Here is a 24,170-nt window from a genome sequence, read left to right on the forward strand (position 1 = left end):
CTGTTTTTGATTTAAAGAATTGTTAGATGCTAGTTTGTTTTTATCACATTGATCGTAAGTTGCTTTGGGATAACTTGTTTTTTGAAAAGTGGCACATAAATCCTTAAAATAAATAATATATATGTTTATAGAGCTTGACAATTTTAAAGTGTGTTTACCATTTCTTGGTCTCTGGTTTTTATACTGTTCCCTACATGGCTGGTTGCATATAAATAATAAATATAATAACATTTATCATTACAGCTCAATGTCCCCGAGTTGGAGAGGCTCATTTAACATCGCCACAAAATTGAGCCTTTGGTGTCATCAGCCTAGTTCTCTGGAATGTTCTGCCAACAGAGATTCAGCAGGCACCTTCCGTTTTAACTTTTAAATGCCTACTGAAAACCTTTCTGTTCCTCCAGGCTTATACAGGCAATTAAGATGATGTTCTTTTTGCAACAGTTGACCTTTTTAAATTGTATTTTTAATGTTTTTATTCTATTTTTTAACTTGTAAACCGCTTTGATTTTTTAACAAAATAGCAGTATACAAATATTTTAATCAATAAATGTGCAAAATGTATTCTGGATTCAGGCATTTTTAGTGTGACATAGCTTTACGTAAACAAAATGAATGAAATAGCTAGGTGATTTCCCTCCCGTTGTGGACCCTCCCCACCACATTTTGTAGTTATGTGAATTGAAACATATGACAATACCTATATATAATTATAGTGCATGAGCTACAAAGCTGTTGTTTCATAATAGACTCCAACATGTTTAGTAGTTTTTGAAAATGTATCCATCAAATAAGTCTCTGGTATTTGGGCTAGAGTGTACCAGTATTATGCAAAGGGAAGATTAACAGCACTCAGTATAAAACTATGATCCACTTTACTCTTGATTCCCAGACACTATCAACCAAATCAACAAAGAGCAAAACTAGTGAAGAGGTCATGTTCTTTAGTTCATTTGCATCATTATAAGGGAAAAGTCTACTGGAACAGTAAATCTCACTGCATCTCTTAATCATCATAGTACATGTAGAACGATTATGGTTGGAGAAAAAACAGACAGGAAAGCCAGCGTGCCTCAGTACAAAAAAAGACTACATCAGATATTCCACGGCTGCTGACAGTGCTCAACCGGGTCTGCTCGTGATCATTTCAGTCTGTGTACCCAGGTCTCTGACTATCTTCTACCCTAAAAGGCCCAATAGCCCTTAAGGCAGATAGATGAGACCTGTGCCCATGGCCACACATGACAGCAGTAATAATCTCCACTTCTTGAGAGCCAGTGTAGTGTAGTGATTAGAGTGTTGGACTGGTACGTGGGAGACCAAGGCTCAAATCCCCACTCATCCAGGAAGTTCACTGGGTAACCTTGGGCCGGTCACTGACTGTCAGCCTAACCTATCTCACAGGGTTGATGTGAGGTTAAAATTGGGAGGGGGAGAACCATGTTTGTATGCCACCTTGAGATCCTTGGAGAAAAGATGGGATATAAATGCAACCAACAAAAAAATCCCAAATGTCTTTGATCTAAGGAGAGAGGTAATAAGCATTTTGTCCTTTTGGTCATCCTTCCAGTGGTGCTAGCAGGATGCGATTAGGATCAGTTGCCACCAGTGCTCTACCTGAATTTCCAGGTTCAAGAGAGGGAGAAGGAAATGCACCACAGTAAAGGCAGATATCTTTGTTCCTCTCGCCATCTTCTGGCATGAAGGCTAGAAGGCAAGGAGGAAGGTATGGCAAGAGAGGAGACAGGAAGGAGTGTGTCCAGGCATACATGAGCAGGTGAACAGCTGAATGGAAGTTTAAAAAAAAAAAAGATGAGGCAGAACCTCAAAAATATGTTCAAAGAATTTAATATAATGTGCCCAATGCATTTTGGTATATTGCTCCTTTCATCACTGAGTGATACCAAGAACAATATTAGGAATACTCAGTAGTAAAATAATACCATTACATAAAAAGTAAATTCATTGCATCAAATGTATAAGCAAACACTGTATACCCGCTCCCCAATCTAAAATCAGTGAAAAGACTTGTAGACAATTTTTAATTACAATTGGTGAGGGCGGCATTTTCTAATTTTTTAAAAAATGGAGTTGTGAATTCATTAGTCTGCCTGTTTGTCTATAAGTTTGCACCTTTCCTATCTTATAAAGATGTCTCTTTATTTCTCAGCAGAAAACCATAGCACAGTGGTTGGATGTTTCAGTGGATTTTTACATCAACAGAAAATAGGAAAAGAACTTTGTATTTATTAAGTAAGTAAGAGTTTTTGTGTCTTTTGTGTCTAGTGATTTTCACATGGCAGTAAAAAATGCAAAATGATTGTATCTAATGCAGCCTTTCCCAACTAGTGGGCCACCAAATGTTGTTGGACCACAACTCCCATCAGCCTCAGCCAGCATTGCCAATGGTCAGGAAAGATGGGAATTGTGGTCCAACAACATCTGGTGGCCCACTAGTTGGGAAACACTGATCTAATGGGAGCGTTATAGATTTGAGGCCCAAAAGCAAGTAGATAAGAGAGCACATTTGCACGTCACAGTAAACCATAAACCATGGTTTACTGTACATGAGTAAATTGGATCATCTCTGTTCCTCACTGTAACTGCTGGGAGGAAACAAACCATGATCCTTTGTTTGGCATTATGTCAGAACAATGGACTGGTTTGTTTTGTTCCAAACAAACCATTATGATAAGCCAAGACTTTGTGCTTGCCATACTAAACATGGGATTATTTTAATATGTATTTGGGCAAATAGATCCCAAGGATCACACTCTGGATTTGATGATTTCATCATTGGGAGGATGTTGATCTGGATGTATGTTGCGGTGTGTGTGGGTTTCTTTCACTCCTTTATCATGATCGGGTCATTTTCCGGTTAGATTTAGACTTGCTGCAAAGGTGAGGGACCAGTTAGAATAATCTGCCCTTAGAGGTAGATTGATCTGGATGATTCCTGAGAGCTCTCAAGGCGTTTCCAGATACCATAGCCAGCGTTCCTGTTGATGCCCTGGTCACTCTGTGGGTTGTGGAAGCGACTTAAGTTAAAAACATGCAATAAACAAATACAGCCTAGAAAAAATACAACTTCGTAAACCAGTGAAGTAACAACAGAATCCTCTCATCAAGCACAATCCTCATTGGATTGAACAAACCTCATAGAAAATGTTTAAAACACAATTTAACAAAATATGTTAAAGAGCATGGGAGAAAAGAAAGGTTTTTGCTTGGCACTGAAATTATTGCAAAGTGGGTACCAGGTGAGTTTCTTTGGGGAGAGCATTATTTTCTTGTTAAAGCAAACTCGAGCAAATTAGGCAAGTTTTAAACTAATTTTTTTTAAATGTCCTGCTGCAAGAAGTAACTTCCCCTATTAAGTGGTAAATTTGGGGGCCATTTTGGCAATGTTTCATAGGTGGAGTATGCAAATGTTTCAGAGGCGAGACTTACTTTGACAGCAACAATGCTTCTAAACCCTTTTCTTCCTCTCAGACATATATTTACACTCTCCAATGTACATTAGAAGAATGCTACATCAAAATATGATACTAATCTGAAGGGGCTCCTGAGGTTGGGGTGGAGAATGGCAGCCACCAGTTTTCTGCCCGAAGCCCCCTCAGAACTATTCTATGTGACACAGCAACATTCCAAGGACCATCAGAATGGGAAACAATGGCAACAACTGTGAGGAACCTGCTGAGAAGATTTCCACTGTTGCCATTTGTGGCAGCAGTAGAATGAAATTTAAGAGGACAAAAGTTAAAATGGCACCAGTGTTGATATGCTCTTCCCCATAAACTCTTCCCCATAAACAATTTGCAAACTTTTACCCCTTGTCCCCAACCATTCCAATTTTTAATAGAATTTGCATTTAAGTCAAATGTTCAGTTCAGTCTTACTTTAAATATGACCCAAACTGGATTATTGCATTGTGCTTTATATGGGGTACCTCTGAAGACAGCTCAGAAACTACTGTTGTGCAAAATGGAGGTGCCGGGCTGGTAATAGGGTTAGAAGCTCTCAACATGTTGCAGTCACTGAATTATCTAAAGGATGGGGTTAATTACAGGACTGCTTGCACCTATATCACCCTGCCCACAATCTTAAGATCTGTGTCTGAGGCCGTGCTTGTGTGCCCACTGGTGAAATTGGTTAGGCTGACAAGCAGTGAGACAAGTAATTTTTCATGGTTACTCTGGAGTTGCGGTACTCTCCCTTCCCGTTAATGTTTGCTTGGTTCTGTCTCTTTTGCTATTCAAGAAGGCCTTAAAAACTTGGTTTTTTTTGTTATGGCCTTTCCTTAAGAGTTTAGATGCTTCTAGTTCAGTATTTCTCATGCTTCTGTTTGTCTATATCCCTGCAATGCTTCATGTTTTGCCTTGATGATCTTTTGTTTTTATTTCTCTGTACATTGGTTTGTGAGGGCTTGGCCCTGGAAAACAGCAAAGAAGTGGAATAAAATAAATAAATAAACAAACAAACCCTGAGTGTGTAGAGGAGCCAACATAAGAGAGCTTTGTCTTTTGTGGGCTGATAGGGAAAAGCTACAAAGTAGTTGCCTTTTCCTGCCAAAAATGATTGTGTAAACTTGCCATAAGTTCAAAGATGAGGACTGTTTGGATTGCTGTATGTACTTCTTGTTGTTTCTTTGTTAGGGTAAAAGAGAGCTATTTATTCAGAGATTAACTTTAATGTTTCACTACTTTGAAATATGAATGACAAAACAATAGGCAGTTTTCTGATTTTCAAGGGCTAGCTAGTATATTTGCTGTCCTGAGCAAAGCAAGGGACTGCTTGTGAGAAACAAGAGTCATTGTGTATCGCATTGCTAATGAGGCCTCTCCATACATACTATTTTCCTGCTTGAGAGATAAACTCTATGTAGGAAATAGGTTTGTACAGTATATATTGTAACCTAGGGAAACTATGCAAGTGTAGATTTTGCTGCATGTAAATAGACTGGGAACTTGGAAACTAATGTTTGTGAGATTTGTTATAGAAGAGGAGGGCTAATTCAGAATTTAGTTGCTTCAAATGTAGTTGAGTCTTAATATTCTTTTGTGGTTAAATACTTAAGCAGATACAGTAGACTGCTAATATTGTACAATATATAAATGATTTATTTTATGTAGAAAAGTAATAGATTACCAGGATATCTGTGATATGTTGGATTTTTTGAGCTTATAGAGAAATTGAATTTATTAGTTCATATTTTAAATTAATTTTAATACATGAGTCAATAGTAGCTTCATATTTATTGACAGGAATTTCTTGTCTACTGTTGTTTATCATGGATAAAGAATATGAGATTTTATTGACCCAGTAAAAATTTGGACATAAATCACAATATCTTTATTTTTCTGCTTTATGCAGATACATTACCTCTGTGGGGTTTTTCCATTATGGAAACACTGATGAGGCAAATGGGTAGCAGAAATGTGATAAATCCACTGGAGCCCTAGTACAGTAATGCTCTGTATTTTCTAGAATGTGCAAAATGAGGGTGACTTTTGACAATTTTTGGTACTTGTTACACAGACTGAGAAGTTGGTTTTGGACCAATATTAATGGGAAGGCTGTTGTTACTTAATAATTGCTTTTTTAAAAAATGTGTTTTTAAATTTGTATATTTGCTTTCAATGTTTTTAATTGTAAACCGCCCAGTGAGCTTCGGCTATAGGGTGGTATACAAATGCAATAAATAAATAAATAAATATCTCTGGGCCTTCTAGCCACTTTTGCCTCTTCCTTCTTACTGTATTGAACATTTAGATTAGCAATAGTGTGGATGTTGCATAGTTGAGAATGGGGGCAATTAGTGATGCTCACAATTTTTCTTTTATTTCTCTGTACACATCCATGTTAGGGGTTAAGGCTTCTTAGATAATCTAAACTGTGATGTGGCATGAAGGGAAAGTGATTTGTCTAGAATATGGCAAACAAAGTAATCAAACACAGAACTAACTTTCCTTGGTTTGGAATTGCATCCTCTTCCTGTGTTTCTCAAACTTCTTCAGCATAAGCTACTTTGTGTACCTCACTCTAACTGCTGCCTTCTTCGTGCCCCTCTGTCGTGGCATCAGCCATCTCTTCTGCAGGTGAGTTTGCTCAGATGCTTACATGCAGTTGTGACAGTAACAAAAAATGGCCATTAGAAAACAAGGGTCTCTGACCCTTCCTAAAACCACACACTGGAAGACATAAGACCAAAGCATTCGTTCTTCCTGAGTTCTCTTCTTCTCAGATCAGTTTGAGAGGATGGGGCAGTGAAGGTGATGTTCTCCCCACAAATCAGTGTAGATTGATAAAGGGTTTATGATGTTAGACCTACCCAGTTGTCAGAAGGAAGCTCTACTTGCTCCAAGATTCCTTTTCTCTCCAGAATTTTGTTCCTGGGTTGCTCTGTAGTTTATGACCTGTTCGTTCATTTTAAAAAAAAGTAATTTAGCTTGTCTGTTGCCATTTGGGACTGTGGCCAGAATAATGCATGCTGGCAGTTTTTGACTCACTGTCATATGCTAGTTTCAGAAATAAATGGCAAGTCAAAATGAAAGTACTGAAAGGTGATAATTTTAAAATCTAAATTTATCTGTTGACTGGAAAAATATCTGCTCAAGTATACAAACCACAGAGTAATATGAGGGCGAGAATGGGGGCAGGGAACAACAGAGAATGAAGTGGGAGGAGGCAAATGTTCTGATTCTATAATCTCTTTCTTGATACCATAGTTGGACAGCTGTTGTTTCCATTTTTCATTTTGAGAATGTAAGACATTTACATTTAATTTGTGAATGCATTACACAGCAGAACTCATCCACCCAAACTGAGCAAACCTTCTGGTAAAAAGTTGGGCAGCTGATTTTTCCAAGGGGGTGGTGGTTTAAAACATCCAGAGAGTGTCCATAGTGTAGATTAGAGAAATTATGTCCCTCGTGTTCTTTTTCCATAACTCACTCTCATCTCATAGGAACTCTATCTGTAAAGATATATAACTCTTCCTTCTACCTGTTTCCAACTTCATCTTGCACGTTTAAAAAAACTGACACTGGTCTCCTAGATTTATTCTAGAGAAGTTCAAGGAGATGATAGGCTTACAGATTGTTCCCAGATTGTGACTGGGCTCTCCAGCTTTCATTGTACACCATTCTAGGGAACAGCCAAGACACTGCAGGACCACCTGCTGCTGATTCCTATAGCTTCACTCCCTGATGGCAGGAAACTGGCACACAGATCCCGTGTAACTGGGCAGCGAGAAGAAGCAGAGGAAAAACAAGTACTGCTAAGCTGGAGTATTGTGTCCCTGCATTTTATGGGTGGAATCCAAATGGTGCTCCTTGTCCTGTTGGTCCGTCAGAGGCATCTGCTAATGGAAGAGATATAGAGGCAATTTTAGCCAATTCCCTCTCCTCCCTGCAGCCCCAGCGCACCCTGAAAAATCTGTTCTAGTTCCATTTCTGCTAAATCATACCTGTAGTTGGTTATGAAACCCATCAAATATCCATAATAGCAATGGGCTCCAGGGTATAACAGTAAATATGAGTGATACTGACATGCAGAGTAGCTGTACGCTCGTGTCAGTGGCAACATAAAAAGCTGATGTGCACAAAAGTTAGTTTTCCCTTTGTGCTGCCTGTGGTTCCTTTCTGATGTGTATCAATCTTACTGGAATAGTTCAGATGACTATTGCTATAAATAGATTTATCAATGGAAATTGATTGCATGAATTTGAAATTATGTAGTAACTGATTTACAGAGAATCTCAGATATTTTAAATTAATCATGAAATTTTTAAAATTAATTATGAAATATACTATCTGTCTGCTTCTTGTGCATTTATGGACACAATCAGTTTTCTAGTAAGCAAACTTTTGAGAATCTGTGAAACATTGAATCTATTTCTGCATGACTTCTGTTGGGCAATAATTTATTTTAAATAGCTAGTTACACTGCTGTGTGGTTGCCTGATATTTCATAATTTTCTTTCAGTTGGCTAGGATTTCATGGTCATTGAATTGTTTGTGTGTTTTTTCCGGTCGGTCCGTCCTTCCTTCCTCAGGATTACCTCAAGTCTGCTAATACCTTCCTTTTGGATGTGGGTCCTCCTGCTTTGGCCATATTTGTGTAAGCACACACATATTTGAATTGGAGAAAGATGGGTACTGCAAGGAGACCACATCTTTTTCTGTAAGGTATGGAAGTCCTTCATGTGTTTTTGAAAACATGCAGTTTGCAAAGTGTGTGTGTGTGTGTGGGGAAACTAGCTACGGTTGAGATACAGCAGTCTTTTGGCTAGAATATCAACTTCATCACTCCCTCAAATAGCAAACTCAGTGCTCCCCTGATCACAGAAATGGGGCCCAAATGGAGGCCCTGAGAAACAAGAGGGAGGTATAGGCATGCTGCAGTGAGAACCCTGAAAGATACAGAAGTACAAAACATTAAAAAGCTATCCAGAAACAACCCAATGAGGACAGCATACATGGTAGCCTTCAGAAAAACCAGAATGATGAGTGTTTGGTGGAAAAGAAAGCCAGAAACTGAACAGAGAGAGAGTGAATGGACCTTACTTTTGTATCATGTGCTTATGAGAATATGTATATTGAAGGTAGAGACACACTTACTGTTGTGCCAGTTCCAGTGCGTCTCCACCTCTCTTCTGAAAACAGGGGCACATGACACTAGTTGAACTCCACCCCTTTTTACTCTAAAACCTGGTTGGATCAGACTGAGTGTGTTTTTAAAAAATTCACCTTCAGACTGATATTGCAATTGATTGGTATATCAACTGCTTGCTACTCCAGGTGTTGTCAGTAGAAACATTTTGCTGTGGGCAGTCCTGAAAGGTCTGAAGTCAGCAGTGGGGAAGGGAGATGTGTCCAGATGAAGGCAGAGGCATTTCAGAATGCAGCCAGAATAACATTCTTGCTTCTTTTGAAGCGACTAGTGTGCCTACGGTCTGAGAAAACCCATATTGCCCCCCAAAGGGGTGGCCTGATGTAATACATATGGCTAATTACTGATACTTTAAGGAGACGTTTGCATTATAATTTGTTGGTGCCATTGATTCTGGGTGCCTTGGATTCTGTTATGAGCATTTTGTTCTGTGGGGCAGGGCAGGGCAGGGCAAGACACAGCAGCATTTTAGTAAATTTTGCTAAAGAAGTTATGCTGTGAATTGGTAAAGTAGACTTTTCCCCAGTACCAAGACAGAAAAAGGAAGTTATCAGCTTGCAGTCAAGATGAAAAAAGAAAGGGAGTAAGTAATATCTTCATTGTTTTCAACATTGACACTTTCCTGCCCTACTGTGTGCAATGTCCTTAGAAAAATATGGCCTTTTTCTTGAGGCTTCATTTTGGGATTTTGTATATTCACTAGTAACACCCTAGGTATTTGCCACTGTTTTAATGAATTTGGCTGTGAAGCTTCGTTTTGCTTTATGAACTCCCTTGTCACTATTTCCATAAAACTGAATTTTGACAAACACAAACCATATGTAAAGAAGGAAAGTACAACTTTTCTCAGCATTTCTGTCTGTTGATCTGTTAGATCAAATCTGTTGCTTTTTCCCAGTGTGTTAAGCCCTGCAGCTTCTCTTCCTGAGCACACCTGCCAACATTTTAATCTATAAATAAGGAGGTTTGTGGAAGAAAAATAGGGCACGCCTTCTTAACTCCATTGAAATCTTTTTGGAACAGAGAGCTTATTTTGGCAAAGAGGATGAGGAAAATGAAAAAAAGTAACTCAAAACAGCTCAAGTACAGAGGTTGCCCCTCTTAAACAGAAAAAGTCAACATGAGCTCAGTCCAAGTAGTTTGGCTTACACTTACAAACTGATGTTCCAGGTAAGTGCTGCAAGAACTGGGACCCCCTGCCTGACCCTGATTCCAGAGAGAGACTGCAATCAATTTTGCAGCCTCCTGTATCAGCTCCTGGCTGGGCAGGGGGCATAAAAGCCTGGCTGACCTCGATTGGTAGCTCTGCCGCTGGCGGGGTTGCTACTGAAGGGGTGACACCAAAGGGAGTTGCCCCTTGGGATCCCCTTAGGGAGTCCTGAGGATGAGGATGCTACTACCCCTTCTATTTTTAAAAAACCAATCTAGAGGAGATTGGTAGTGGGGAGGGCGTATGGCACATGTGTAGTTCCTGCGCAGGGTGAGAGCCTGTGCAGTGAACTGAACATCAGGAGAAAGTTGCCAGATGCCTTCAGAGTGAGAGTCTGCAACTGGCAGAAGGTTAGCCCTCTCTGGGTGTGAGATTGGGGGGGGGGAGTAGATGTGCCCTGTGTGAGAGATATTGAGTGGGTCTGACTGTTCATAATTCTCTCAGAGGCCTACTGAGATAACTGGTTCAGGTAGGTTTTGTTGGTGGGCTCTTGGTTGTATCCATATCAGGTGTTTAGGAGGAGTCTTAGTAAGGAGGGACATGGGTGATGCCACCCCAATTTCAGTGATCATGGGTAGAGAGAGGTATAGCCATGGGGAGGTGGTGAGCTACCATAAAAGTCAAAGGCAATGCTATCTATGCCTTGTTCCTCACTCCCACTTCTCTCATGGATGGGTTCCTCATTGCTCATCTGCTGTGCCCGCTGGCCTGTGTGTGCTGTTGTTGAACACCAGATCGGTACACAATAAGACCACACTCATCCATGATTTGATCATGGATGAAGGTGCTGAATTGATGTGTATTACCGAGACCTGGGTGGGTGAGCTGGGAAGAGTTGATCTGACCCACCTTTGCCTACCTAAATACACAGTGCACCAGCAGCACAGGCTGCAGGGATTGGGGGGGAAGAGTTGCTGTGGTCTACAGAACTTCCATCTCTGTCACCAGGAAACCACTCTGTCTTGGAGCTGGCTGTGAGGGCCTGCACCTGATGTTGGGCCAAGGAGACAGTAAACTACGGTTGCTGTTGGTGTACTGTGTCCTGCAGCTTCTCTGACTGAGTTGTCAGAGGCCATCTTGGCTGTGTTATCGGAGGAGCCCAGAATGATAGTCCTGGATGGTTTCAATGTCCATGATGAGGCTTCCTGTAGTGTTCTGGGTCGGGAGTTCATGGCTTCCATGACGACCATGGGGCTGTGTCAAGTTGTCACTGGCCCAACTCATAGGGCAGGACACACCCTCAATTTGTTTTTTGCTCCAGTTGGAGGAAAGGGTTGTCTGGAGATGGGAGCGTGGATGTCACTCCATTGTCATGGTCAGACCACTTTCTGGTGAAGTTTGGACGTACGACTCTGATTCCTCCCCTACAGGCATGGTGAACAGATTAAGATGGTCTATCCCCGGAGACTAATGAAATCCACTGGATTCCTGAATGCCCTGGGGGAGTTCCCAATAGATAGAGCAGGTGACCCTGTTCAGGCCCTTGTCATGCTGTAAAATAGCGAGACGCATCGGGCTCTTGACACAGTTGCTCCTGAGCAACCTCTCCGGCATTGTGGAGCCTGGTTTGCACCTTGGTACACCAGTGAACAAAGGGCAAAGAAACAGTATGGATGATGGCTAGAGCACAAGTGATGAAAGATGTGCTGTGAGGCTGATCAGGCATGCGTAAAACATCATAATCGTGCCTACTGTGTGGTGGTGAAGGCGGCGAAGAAGGCCCAGTTCTTTGCCCCCATTGTGTCCTCAAGTAGTTGTCTAGTGGAGCTTTTCCATATTGTCACGGGTTTGTTGATATCAACTTCAGGAAATGGAGTTTTAGACCCTTGGAGGCCTACTGTGAATTATTTGCTATGGAGGCAAGCAACTTTACCCTCAAAGTGCCTCGCAATCTTGATGCCCCATCCACATCTACTGTAGTTCCCAGTGGAGTCTCCAGTGCAATGTCTGCTGTAACTTCTTGGGAACTGTTTCAGTTGATGCAGCCTGATGAGGTAGACAAGGTGCTTGTGACTATGTGGCCAGCAACGTGTCCTCTTGACCCTTGCCCTTCTTGGCTTATTAAAGCTTACTGAGGAGGTTTGACTGAGTGGATCCAGGGTGTAGTCAACATATCCAGCTGCCCTGAAAGAGGTGCTGACCTGACTGCTCCTGAAAAAGTCCATCCTGGACCCATTGGTTTGCAACAACTACCGCCCGGTTGCAAATACCCCCTTTTAAGGGAAGGTAATTGAGAGGGTTGTGGCGCAGCAATTGCAAGTATTCTTGGATGAAACAGATTATCTTGACCCATTCCAATCTGGGTTCAGGCCTGGTCATGGGACTGAATTGGCCTTGGTTGCCCTGATGGATGACCTTTATCTGGAGAAGAGGAATGTGAGTTAATCTTACTTGTTCTCTTGGTGGCTGTTGATACCATTGACTGCGGTATTCTTCTGAGCCAACTTGGTGAGATGGGTATTGGAGGCACTGTTTTACAGTGGTTTCCATCCTATCTCCAGGGTTGTTTACAGAGAATAGCATTGGGTGATTGTCTTATAGCCCCCTGGCAGTTGTGCTGTGGGGTTCCGCAGGGTCCTATCTTGTCCCCCATGCTGTTTAACATCTATGAAGCCCTTGGGAGTGCTCATCAGGAGGTGTGGGCCAAAGTGTTAGCAGTACGCTGACGACACCCAGCTCTGTTTCTCCATAACATCTGAATCGAGAGAGGTTGGCAAGTCCTGGGCCGGTGGCTGGACTTGGTGGTGGGCTGGATGAGGGCCAGTAAACTGACTCTGAATCCTAACAAGACAGAGGCACTGTGGGTTGATGGTTCTCGAGTTCGGATAATTGGTCACTTGCCTGCTTTGGATAGGGTTGTACTCCCTCTGAAAGAGCAGGTCTGTAGTCTGGGGGTGCTCCTGGATCCATCTTTGTCGCTAGAGGCCCAGGTGACCTCCATGGCTAGGAGTGCTTTTTACCAGCTTTGGCTGGTAAAATAGCTGCGGCTGTTTCTGGACCGGGATAGTCTGATCCCTGTTGCCTGTGCACTGGTAACCTCCAGGCTGGATTAGTGCAATGCACTCTATGTGGGGCTGGCCTTGAAGTTGGTCTGGAAGCTGTACCTGGTGCAATATGCAGCAGTGAAACTGCCCACTGGGTATCGCCAACATGTCACCCCCTGCTGAAAGAATTGCACTGGCTGCCTATTAGCTACTGGGCTAAGTTGACAGTTCTGGTTTTGGTGTAGAACGCTGTATACAGCTTGGGACCAGGATACCTGAAAGACCGTCTTACCCCTTGTATACCCAGGCGATCACTGCGCTCTGCAGATGAGGGCCTCCTGCAGATACCATCTTATCAGGAGGTCTGTGCTGCACAACATAGAAGTGGATCTTTAGTGTAGTGGCACCTACCCTTTGGAATTCCCTCCGCTTAAATATTAGATAGGTGCCATGTTTTCGGTGCCTACTGAAGACCACCTTCTTTCAGCAAGCCTTTTAAGTAGAGAACTTATCCAAGTCTGCATCTGGATTGGAATTGCTTTTTAAAAACTTTTTTTAAAGATGTTTTGTTTTAATATGTTAAGGATGTTTTGTTGTAATATATTTTAAAGTCTGTTTTCAGTCAACCCCCCTCGGCAAGCTTTAATATGCCAAGAAGGGCAAGGGTCGAGAGGACACTTCGCTGGCCACATCGTTGCAAGCACTTTGTCCACATCATCAGTCCGCATCAACTGAAACCATTCCCAAGACGTTGCAGCAGACGTTGCACTGGACACCTCATTGGAAACTACAGTAGAGCCCTGCTTTTTGGAGTTCCACTAATATAGCGCGAGTCCCGTCCTCCGCCCCTTCTCCTCGTCTTCTGGGAGCGGTGGCGCAATCAGCTGTAGCGCGGGGAGCTTCAGGGGCCAAGCACTGTCAGCTGGAATGCTGTGGCTGGAGCTCCCCTCACTACAGCTGATCGAAGCCTGTTGCTGCACTGGTGTGGGGAGCTCCAGCTGCCATGCTCCAGCTGACAGCACTTGACCCCTGAAGCTCCCCACACTGCAGCTGATCGATCAGCTGGAGCGTGGGGAGCTCCAGCTGCCGTATTCTAGCTGACAGTGCTTGGCCCCTGAAGCTCCTAATGCTACAGCTGATCACACGCTACAGGTGATTGCGCTTCCGCTCCCGGAGAAGGAGAAGAAGGGGGCGGAGGATGGGGCTCGCAGCAGCAGGCTCACTCGCTCTCTTTCTGGATGGGCTATGTTTCATTTTTTGGCGATTTTCGCTTTTCAGCGGGGGTCTGGAATCTAACCCGCCGTATGAGTGGGGCCCTACTGTACGGTAGATGTGGATGGGGCATCAGGATTGCTACGGAATGAGCAACTTTACTCTTCAAGTTCCTTTGAAACAATTCACAGTGGGCCTCCAAAGGGTTTAAAACTCCATATCCTGGACGTGATGTCAACAGACCCCTGACAATATGGAAAAGCTCCACTGGATGGCTACTTGAGGATGCAGTGGTAATGGAGAAGTGTGCCTTTTTCGCTGCCCTCACTGCCACACAGAAGGCATGGTTATGATGTGATGACTTGAGTCTATCCTGCTGTCCCTATCCTTCTCTCTTCTCCCAATCTCACCTGCATCAGATTTGAATAATACCAGTACACATCAAGGAACTATCCGTTTGAGTAACTTTAGTAATTGGTTGCTGGAACAAAGAAGGATGCATTAGGGCTACAATATTTCAGTGATGATTAGGGAAACACACCCAAAGAGTGTGGTCATTTCCTGTGCAAATGGCAAACGGGCCATCTTTGATGAAATAGACACAAAGCAGTCCTTAACCTATGTGTGTGAGAGACTTTGCAGAGGCCTTGGTTAGGTCAGATGCAAGAGCCAAAGTATCTATTTCTAGTATGTGTTGTGTAGCATTTATAACTATTCCCATTCATCTAAAAGTAAAATTTCTTCAGTCCATTTTACTGCCCCCATCATTTCCTGCTAGCAGCTTGGGAACCCAGCCACAACTCACTTGTGTCATTAGGAAGTATTTTCATTAAAACAATATTATATCTAATTGTGTTGCTTCCTGAAAAATGTCTTATTTTAAGAGGTTCTACACTATTGCAGCATGAGGTATTCATCTGAGAAGATACCTCCCTTTTGTCTTTTGATGCCTGTAAGATGGATGGATTGAACAGAGTAGCTAATGCAGTCAGTGCTTAAGATTCTTGCCAGGCATTTTCCACAAAGCAGTGCTGTTTCCTTTACTAAATGTCATGTGTCTTATGTAAGCATTTTTCAGGAAGCAACATTAACATGGGGTAAACGTAAAAAATGTTCAGGGCTGTAGAAGATCTTTTTTATTTTATCACAGAGTGAAGATGGCTGAGCTCAAGCAGTGTTGGAGGGGAAGAGTGTCCATGTAGCTTCCCTCTCCTTAGATCTTCTGCCACCTCGCAGGTAATGATTTTCATTTGGAGCCAACATTTTTATTGACATTCAAACATTGGGAAGTGGGCCATAGGCTGTGTATGTGAAAGGCATTTTCAGTAAGTTTGGAAGGAAAAACCATGTGTAAAGAGAACATGTCCAGAAATGCTCATTGTTTTAATGTGATTAATGGAAGAGGATGGCACTGAACAGTGATTGGTTTTCATATGATGAAAGTCCAAACAACTGTAACTTGAACTTGTATGTGAAAATGTTGTACATTTCCAAGGCTCTTTTATGCTTCCTTGGTTTGTGTCTGTGCTTGAAAGCATGCGGATAAGTGGCCCGGCCTGCATAGGCATATCCCCATAGGCCAAGATAAGACTGTCAGTGGCTACTAGTGGGGGTGGATGTATCTGTCAGTGCTGGTTTCTCTTTGTTTCTCATTTTCCCAGTCTTAAGCACTGTTTTCCCCATTTCTGCATCAGTTTGTGAACTTTTTTAAAAAAACCTGCATGAAAATGTTTATGTATTTTTGTGTGCATTCCTCATTATATACATATTTTTACAAGCAATGTCACTTAATATAATGCTTATTTGTATCATTTTTACTAATATATCCACTTTTGTACACATTTTTGGGTTGGGGAACTGCATTACAAAATTCAGAGAAGTGCAAAGATTGAAGGATAGCAGTGTTTCATGTATTGGTTCAGGAACTGAGAATTAAATAGGTTTGTATTAAAATGTGAACTGAACTGGACAAAATTCTCCCCATCGCTAGCTACTAGTCATGATGGCTATATTATTTATTTACTATATACGTACACATGATCTCCAGGATCAGAGGCAATGTCAGTCAGTGGGTAAATAGCAAGAGAGGCTATACTTAACGTCAACCATGAGATCACTGTGACTGTTATACATTTTCCTAAAAAAAGAAGAAGCAAATTTGGCTTTTTGTAATGTTAAAAGAATCCCTGATAATGCTACTTGCGAACCTTCTGTAGCCATCTGGCTGGCCACTGTGGGAAACAGGATGCTGGACTAGTTCTTATGGGCTATATGCTGCACTTTAAAAACTGCTAAGAAAAAGCTGCATCTTGTACAAAGAAGGGAAATTTACACATATTTTCTTTAAAATGCATATTCTACTTCTGTTAGTTATTGCAAGAAACCAATAAGGTATTCACAAGTCCTATGCCCTTGCCCAAATTCTATAGAGTTTGCTTTTGGCTTTTATCAAATATTTCCCACACTTTGAAGTTTTTATTTGCAGCCAAAAGGACTAGAATGGTTTGCTTTTTTAGGATGCCAGTACCAAATTCTGTGGATTTTTTTGTGTTTATATGGCATGTCAGAATGCGCAGAGCCATATTTAAGGGCACCTTTTGACATTGTCATTGCATTGCACCTATGAAAGTGTAGTTTGTATTTATGAATGCCTTCCAGAACATACTGGAACTGCTAGATCTGCAGAAGTGGCTACAGGTGTCCAAAAGATGCTGTGCATTTAAAAAGAGAAGATGAGGTTCAGAAAGAGAAGACAAGGTTCAAGACAAAGTTCTACCTCATTCATAACACATCTAGATTCAAAATATTGAAGCCCTGTGCTAAACCATATTTTGGACCCCCCAATCTTCATGCCACACAGGCTATGCTTCTTCTGCTGTGCACATATATACACATATAAGTGCATGCATGTGCGCACATAGAAGCTCACGTTAATGCTTTGTCCTGCAGACACAGCTTCTGTCCTTTCCACCCACCCCTTTTACTCTCCAGCATTGTACAAAAAGTACTTGTATATTTATAACAATTATTCTCACAGCAAAAATAGTACCTGAGACCCACCTCCACATGACAGATGGCTGAAGACTCTTTGCTTCCTTCAATATCAGGGGTGGGTTACTAGATCCAACTGGTGGGCCAGATCCTTGTCTCCCATACTCTCTGCAGACCAAATTTGACAGGGTGCCCACCTGTTAATCACCTGTTAGTCACAATGACATCAGGTGATGCGGTGCTTTGACACCCCAACAAGCAGCTGATTGTCAAGACTTGCGCAGGGCTTTTTACAAGCCTGTATATGTTTTATTCATTTACCCTGTATTAGCCTACCCTGCATTGGCTTTGGAAGCAAGTGAAAAACAATTGTAATTGTTTTCTTAGAATGTTTAGTTTTTCAGTGGATCTAGATAGCTGCAACTCAAACATTCAGCAATACGTTTGATCTTGATTGGTACTTAATCGGGAAGGGTGTATGTGGAAGGGATATAGTGTGCGTTTGTGTTCATGTGCATACATTTACATGCATGTGTAGTGTATCCAAGATGCACTCCTGTTCCCCTCACTTAGATACTAAATGAGGATCTGGTTAGTTTTTGGTTTTAATACCAATACACTTTTACTAGATTGGCATAGGAGCCTTGCTAAAGTTTTTGTAAGGTCTCCAAAAATATGAATGCACACAGAGCTGCTTTATATGGAGTCAGCCGTTATAGTCCAGAATCATCTGCTCTAATCAAGAGTGGCTCTTTGAGGTCACAGTTAAGTCTTCCTGTCCTGATACCCAAGATGTCTTTAATTGGAGATATCTGGGGCTGAACTACCTGGAACGTTTTGTATCTAAATAAAACATGTGCGCTCTCAACTCTGCTGTGACTTCTTCCCCCATAAAACATGCAGGCCTGTACCAGACCTCAGTATGGGAAAAGGTGGTATGAATTGTGCTCTCAAACATCACCCTCTCTTTCACAGGCAGAGAAATTGTGGATGGGAGGGTGCTAGGGGGAAGCCGGGGAAAACTTACTAGCAGTGTTCCTCCTGGTGGCTACTGCGGCCACCATTTGTGTTACCTGGAGGTTCCCTTACCATGATGCTGGATTAAGCATTGTGGCAGGGGACTGTGTATGTGTGTGTTGCTTTTTAGAAGGTTGTTTGGAAGCAGTGCTGCCACTGTGAAATAAACTGATAGTTAGGGTAAACGTCATTCTCCACTTAACTCCTCAGATTTTGGGCAAAAGTTATAATTTGAGGATTTTTGGCCCAATTCTAAATGAAACCACTATGCTACATCAGCAAGTAAGAGAGAGTTTTTTTTCCTTCTCCTTCTCTTCTGACTGGACCATTGGTATCTCCTGGGCAGAACTGATATTGCTCCATCTATGTTTGCTCCATGATTGCGGAAGTGTTTTATATAGGATGACTACTGTTTTCTTCCTCACTTGATTGGAATACAATTTTTGCATTAATTATTCTTTTTGCAAAATATTCAAAGTATTGTTATAAACATATAGATTAATTAATGAAATAAGAATATGCATTTAATAAAGCATACATATTTATAAAAACAATCTAAGAGATATCCTAACTTCTATGGAATACAATCATTGTTTTGCTCTTTACAAGGAATTAACAAAAAGAAAATTATATCAATTGCTCAACACTTATAGAAAGATCTTACAAGAACAGAGTTCATAGTATCATATTATACTATAGTTGTGTCTATTTGTTTCCAAGTAAAGAGTATGAATTAATTTGGTCTAGTACTTTATTATTCCAATTAAGTACAAATAATTGTCTATTTGCTTGCCTTCTTTTACTTTAGTAAAGCTAGTCATTTCATTATATAAGCCGTCTCCCAAACTTTAACTAACCAGGAATCAAGAAATTGTGGCATAGGATTTTTCTATTTTTCACAGGTTACAGTTTTGACTGTCATTAATAATTTTACATTAATTTTATTATGCTTGGTGAATTTACTTTTTTAAAAAACCAGGAGTAGGAAGAGGTACATGCCCAGAAGTGGTTTAGTAGATAAAATTGCAGCAACTCATCTGTGTGAATTGGTTGACATTATAAATGGCATTTGCTGCAATCTCAACTGCTGTTTTCAGACCATAGCAGTATTGTTTTCTTTGAATCAGAGTAGTTCCTGTTTTTAGACAAGCCACTAAGAACATGCGCAATTCAGGCTGTTATCATTTGTAAATATAAATTAGCATCCAACACAAAAATGCAATGTGTATAACTTTATTTGAAAGTGAAAATCAGGTTCTCATGTGAGACTGGTCAGCTTTTCCCCTTTTCTCTACAATTCGTCAAATGTTTAAATCTGTCTCAATCATATGGCTACGTATTCTATCTTCTATGCTTGTCCTTGATAAACCGAAGTGTTTTTACTATATTAATACAAAAAACATCATTAATGTTCCTTATACTGCATTATGGCTTGTTGTTGTTTTGGGTAGTATTGGCAACTTTTGTTATCAGAAGCCTTTTCTAAAAAAAAATCTTAGTTTTAGCAGGCAGCTATTGTCCGTATATAGAATTAGATCAATTCATTCATGAATTGTTTGTGAACACTTGAAGCACACTATATAATTTTTTCTCCTCTTCCCTTTCCTCCAGGGACCATCTTGTAGCATTTCAGCTGTGTGGCAGTAAAATGCAGGAATTCACTCTTAGAACAGCAACCCAGGCATAAAAAAAATAAACGTATGAACAAATCCCAACTTTGTAGGATGTCAGCACAGCCGACGTTGCTGCCATGACATGTAATATATTAAATGCTCTTCTTAAGCTGATATATTGATCTGTTTGTGTGTATGCTTGTGCACACGACTTAAATATTCTAAGGACAGACCACTCCTACCCAAAAGCAGATATATGCTACATAGGAATAGTGAAATGTTAGAGAGAGAGATAGACAGGGTGGAAAGGGTGAAATATTGGATTTTTGTAATTTTTTTTTTTGGCTGTCAAGCAGTTTTATTTATAAGTCCCCTCCCTTTTCCTATATTTGATTATCCTGTTTTAGCTTTTTGCCTTGATTCTCATGCAGAGCTTCTAGGCTACTCTTGAATTTCTTCCAAAATGATGTGTGTGTACACGTAACAGAATTTCTTGCAGCTCTTCTAAACCACCAGTCTCTGTTTTTCTGTGTGCTTTACTCTTGGGAATAAGTCCAGTATCTGACTTTATTGTTAATAATAAGTTTCTCTAGCAGCAACCCTGTGAAGTATGCACTTCTCTTTAGTTTAACAGCTATCTTTGTTGCCAGTGAAACTGACTCCTCTTGTACATTTACTCTCTGTTGTGGTTTGACAACTAAAAGCATTGCTGTAGGACCTGGTTAACATACTTCCTCATCTTTTCTTAGTCCTTTGAAATCAGAAGGCTTGATGTTCACAAGCTGGCCAAAGACCGTGTTATATACGTGTGTGTGCGTGCACATACACACACTTTGCTTTGCAGATTTTTATTCTGCTACAGTTCATGGCTTCAGTGCATTGTGTAAAAGTTCCTAAGATAGTTAGCTTTTTAAAATCATGAACCTTTATTCTTAATCACTAATAGGCAAAAAACCTTGCGGGTTAAGAATGTACCTATAGCCCACAGATATTTCTATCCAACTTTAAAAAGCAGGGAAATTGGACAGCTATAGTGAATGCACCAGGGGAGCAGGAGACCTGACCTCCTCTCTGAGATATTGTACTGCCCTACAAATTTGTCAAAATGCAAACACCATTTGGGTTGGTCTTTCACAGTCCAATCCACTTGCTGTGTAGCTCGGAAGAATTTGTTAACATGTGCCTCTGAGCATGTTCTCAGAGAGGAGGTCAGGTCTCCTGCTCCCCTGGTGCATTCACTATAACTGTCCAATTTCCCTGCTTTTTAAAGTTTGATAGAAATATCTGTTGGCTATAGGTACATTCTTAAACCGCAAGGTTTTTTGCCTATTAGTGAATTCCCCTGCTTTTTAATCTGGGAGGTAAGAAACGGGATCCTGTCCAAGTTTGCTGAGAATGGAGCGATCATTTGCATGGTTATTGAGTTCAGTGGGATTTCCTCCCCTGCAATCATGCTTAGGATAGGTGAAACTGACCACAGGGGATGGGGAGGGGAGAAAGAGGAGGAGGGAGGGGAGGAAAGGCAGAGGGGAGGAGTGGGATGGGAGCAGGCAGTAGGGGGGAGGGGAGGAGAAGGACAGGTTTGATCAATTGCATGTTTATTGAGTTCAGTGTGATTTACTCCCATGCAATCCTGCTTAGGATAGGTAAAACTGACTGGGAGGGAGGGAGGGAGGGCTGGAGCAGGCAGGGGCGGAGGAAGAGGGGAGAGGAGGAAAGGAGAGGAGAGGGGAAGGAGGGGAAAAGCAGGTCTGATCATTTGGATGCTTATTGAGTTCAATGGGATTTACTCCTATGCAATCATGGTTAGGATAGGAAAAACTGACCATGGGGGAGGAGCGTATTGGAGGGGGCAAAGGAAGGGGGAGGGGAGGGCAGGTTTGATCATTTGCATGCTTATAGAGTTCTGTGGTATTTACTTCCATGCAGTCATGCTTAAGATAGGTAAAACTGACCATGGGGAGGAGGAAGGGGGGATGGGGAGGGAGTGTCAAAGGAAGGGGGAGGCGAGGGGCAAGAGGGAGGGGTTAGGAGGGAGAAGGGAGGGAGGGTTTGATCTAGGGTTGCCAGGCTCAGGGCCTGAGAATGATTCTGTATCTTTAAGAGAAGAGAAAATTCAGCCAAGTGCAGGTTTTCTTGCAACACTGTAATGGGAAAAACCACAAGGTCTTCTCCCTTCCCAACTTTTAAAGATACAGAAGACATCTTGGAGGTTGGGCCTGGCAACCCTAGTTTGATGAGTTGCATACTTTTTGAGTTCAGTGGGATTTATTTCTGTGCACTCACGTTTGAAAATGGAAATGGACTGCTTTCAGGTCAACTTATGGTGACACGTTGAATAGGGTTTTCATGGTAAATGGTATTCAGAGGTGGTTTTACCATTGCCTTCCTCTGAGGCTGAGAGGCAGTGACTGGCTCAAGGTCACCCAGTCAGCTTCATGGCTGTGTGGGGATTCGAACCCTGGTCTCCCAGGTCCTAGTCCAACACTGACCCAGGGGAGGGGCAGGGAGGGGGAGGGGGGAGGAGATTGGGTGGGTGGGTACTGGGCAGAGGGGAAAACCCTTTCCTTTCCAAAAGGAAAATATTGCAAACAGTATAATTGATTTTCAGCGTTTCCCTCACCTTTTTGTCCTACAGCAGGCACATGTAGCCTCCCACCTAAATTTAAACCAAAGCTGTTCCTGGCCACATCCACATCAGGCCTTTATTTCACTTTGGAGAGTCATGGCTTCTCTCAAAGAATCCTGGGAAGTGTAGTTAGTGAAGGGTGGTGAGAGTTGCTAGGAGACCTGTTCCCCTCACAGACCTTCAATCAGAGTGGCTGACTGTTAAACCAGTCTGGCCACTGGAGCTCTCTCAGTGGAATAGGAGTCTCCTCTCAGCACCCTTCACAAACTACATCTCCCAGGATTCTTTGAGGGAAGCCATGACCGTCTCATGTGAAATCAAAGTCTGGTGTGGGTGTGGCCCCTGATTAGCTAAGCCAAGCAGCTGTGAATCTGGCCTTTAGAACTCTGACAGTTGGTTCTTACTGAGCATGCCCCGTGTTGTTATAGGGTTTCAGCCAAAATTTCTTAAATTAATTAAGAATGAGCCAGGCATTTTTTTAAACTTTTAAACTGCAGAAGATGAAGGTCAGAGTATGAGGCAAGGCCATTAACAGGATTACAGGTACTCTGTGAACATGGCTGATTTTTAATGAATTTCAACAGATTATGAGAACTCGCAGAAAAAACTCCAAAAGGGCTCTGAGGTTTTTTCTCTCTTTTTAGACTTTGAACTCTCGATTCTCTCTGACTGTTTTGTGTATCACCATGAAAATGTACAGGGTTGTTAAGCAAGCGTTTCTGAGTTCAGGACTATAAGTTTTGTAAGGTTTTGTTTTGCAGTGATCTTATGGGAAGCATCAGAATGGCATGGGGGTATTTTCAATTTAACATTGCGGAATGTGAAAAATCTCATGGCTGTATAATAACTCAAACCTTAATTACTAAACTATAAGAAGCTTGATGTGCATAATGCGTCCTAATGTCAGAGAAATAAAAAGATCCATTGTGTTAAATTATAAAGTCTGAATGAAAATATAGTGTAAAGAAGCTATGATGCCCCCCTTAACTAGCCATATTCTCTGTCATAGACAGGCTGCCAATTATTTTGTGTAACAAGCAGTAACAGGTTTTACATCTATTACAGGGAAACTCAATGCAGCATTTTACTGGTTTCTCTTAGCTATTACTTGCCGTGCTTGTAACCCAAAGCTGCTAGTAGGTTGCTAGATGTAGATTCAAGCTGATTACTGGGTGTAACATCCCTGATTGTGTGGCCATCTCAGGAGTCCTTGCTCCAGCATACCTGTGTGCGTTTTGTTTCACCAGAAATACATACTTGAAACCATTCTTTTTTTTTTCTTGTGTAATGGAGGAGCTGGCTCCTAACTTAATTTGGTACTATATTGTTGCTTTGTTCTTTGTGCTTCAGTTGCATGGGTAGTCTTGAAAAAAAGTTTAATTTTCTGGTAGGAAAACGTGTAACTTTACTTCTATGTAAAAATGACTGGGTCCTTATGGAGATAGATATGCTGGGAATTAACTCCCACTAGGATAGTAGATCTTATTCCCAAGTATGTTTCATGTGAATAGGTCACATATATTAGCATTCGGTTTTTAGGAACTAGTTTCCTGTAGCCGTCAAAGCCTTTCTATTACGGACTCGGGCATAGAGCTTACTCCACAGAGGTTGTACAGGGCAGAAAGTTTCAGTTTTGGAAACTGCATCTGTCCTGTGTGCATCTTGATTTGCATCAGTTTCTAAAACTTAATGTGGAGTACATCTTTTTCTTGCTAATAAAATAAGCTCTGTGCATGCTTTTTTAAAAAAGTGTGTAAGCTGTACAAATAAGCATTTTAGCGTTTCACTTTTCTTGCTCGCTATTAGAACTCCCTCTCTGTATGTACATGTTAGCTTTAGTA

At 41.5% G+C, this 24,170-nt stretch overlaps 1 protein-coding gene across 14 annotated transcripts in view; it reads left to right on the forward strand.

Annotated features, from left to right (window-relative positions):
- Window positions 1–24,170, forward strand: part of ATXN1 (ataxin 1) — a 356,147-nt gene that overhangs the window by 47,797 nt on the left and 284,180 nt on the right. For 8 of the 14 annotated variants that reach the window (XM_061592513.1, XM_061592471.1, XM_061592570.1 and 5 more), the window contains one exon: window positions 2,171–2,253. The exons of 4 other annotated variants lie outside the window; for them this stretch is intronic. The gene's annotated coding sequence lies outside the window, so the exon portion shown is untranslated. The remainder of the gene's footprint in view (window positions 1–2,170; window positions 2,254–24,170) is intronic. 2 more of the 14 variants (XM_061592504.1, XM_061592489.1) reach the window with 1 other exon arrangement.

Source organism: Rhineura floridana, chromosome 1, assembly GCF_030035675.1.
Source record: "Rhineura floridana isolate rRhiFlo1 chromosome 1, rRhiFlo1.hap2, whole genome shotgun sequence".
NCBI classification, from domain to species: domain Eukaryota; kingdom Metazoa; phylum Chordata; class Lepidosauria; order Squamata; family Rhineuridae; genus Rhineura; species Rhineura floridana.